General features: G+C 47.2%; 1 pseudogene; it reads right to left on the bottom strand.

The window, feature by feature from the left end:
- Window positions 1-688: 688 nt before the first annotated feature.
- The window catches only part of LOC103726505, a 1,685-nt pseudogene continuing 1,138 nt past the window's right edge, over window positions 689-1,235 (bottom strand).

The raw sequence follows: 1,235 nt of genomic DNA on the forward strand, positions 1-1,235 counted from the left end.
TCATTCCTGGCACAGTGGATGCCCTCACCACAGCATGGTCTGCTCCTAGGGGACACCAGGCTCTTTAGGTTTTTCGATAGCTTTCTGTGCTTCACTCTGAACACAGCTAGAGGAGCATCCTGACCTTCTGGTCCTAATGGTCGAGTCTGAATGATTACTCTGCAGGAGTGCATTCTGGCTGGTGCATGTGTGATTCCTGTGCCATTAACTGTGACATCCCTTCAGATTCAGCCACATGTTTCTGACAGGCTACAGGAGGCAATGGTAATTTGTGGGCTCTTTTGGTTTTGTCTTTAGTCAATAAAAAGCTTTTGTAAAACAGCTATGGATGAGTTCTATGACTTCAATCTCCTTTAAACATAAATTTTTAAGGGTTTGAAAGAAAGGAGGGGAGCATTTTTAAAAAAGGAAAGAATGCAGGATGTGGTGGCACTTAGGAGGCAGAGACAGGAGGATCTCTGTGAGATGGAGGCCAGCCTGCTCTACAAGTGAGTTCTAGTCCAGCTGGGACCACAGGGAGACCCTGCCTTAAAAACAAAACAAAACAAAAAACAAAAACCAACAAACAAAAACAAAAAATGGAAAGGAATAAAAAGCAAACCAATAAAAAAGTGCTAACATTGCCACAAATCATTAGAAATTTCCTGACATGCTGAAACCAAACGATTGATCATAAGTTCAAAACAGATCAAAGACTTGTTTTCAATTTTTTTGTGGTTTCCTTTTGCTCTTTTTGTCCCTTTGCCATATGGATTGGTGATGTTATTCAAGCTGGATGAAATCCCTGCCAAGTGAAGGAGCGAACAGGCTGTGTCTTTAATTTCTTCTTCGCTGCTTGCAGGGAACTTTTCTGTGCTGCTCTTTTTGACTGGTAGCCTGTGACTGGGAACCTTCCTGGCCTTGGAGAAGTGCTGGCGCTTCTTGTGCTTCTTGTGCGTTTCTGAGGGACAATACACATATTCCCTCAGAGCATCCTTGGCCTCTTTCTGGCTGGGTTTCTTGCCATCCTCCTCTGTCTTGCTGTAGTGGCTCTCCTGGCTCTGGAAGCTCCTTTCCAGGTCATTGGAGGAGTAAGTAGCAGTGGCGGTGGTGGGGGCAGGGGCGGGGACGGGGAAGGGGGAGAAGGAGGAGGGAATGGAGTCACTGGCGGGGCAAAGGGTCCCGACATTGGAGGAAGTTGGGCAGCGGGGATTGGTATGGGTCCCCCTGCGGGGTCTTTTCTCCTCCCGGGGGGG

Source organism: Nannospalax galili, unplaced genomic scaffold (genome assembly GCF_000622305.1).
Source record: "Nannospalax galili isolate Female #2095 unplaced genomic scaffold, S.galili_v1.0 scaffold129, whole genome shotgun sequence".
NCBI lineage: Eukaryota > Metazoa > Chordata > Mammalia > Rodentia > Spalacidae > Nannospalax > Nannospalax galili.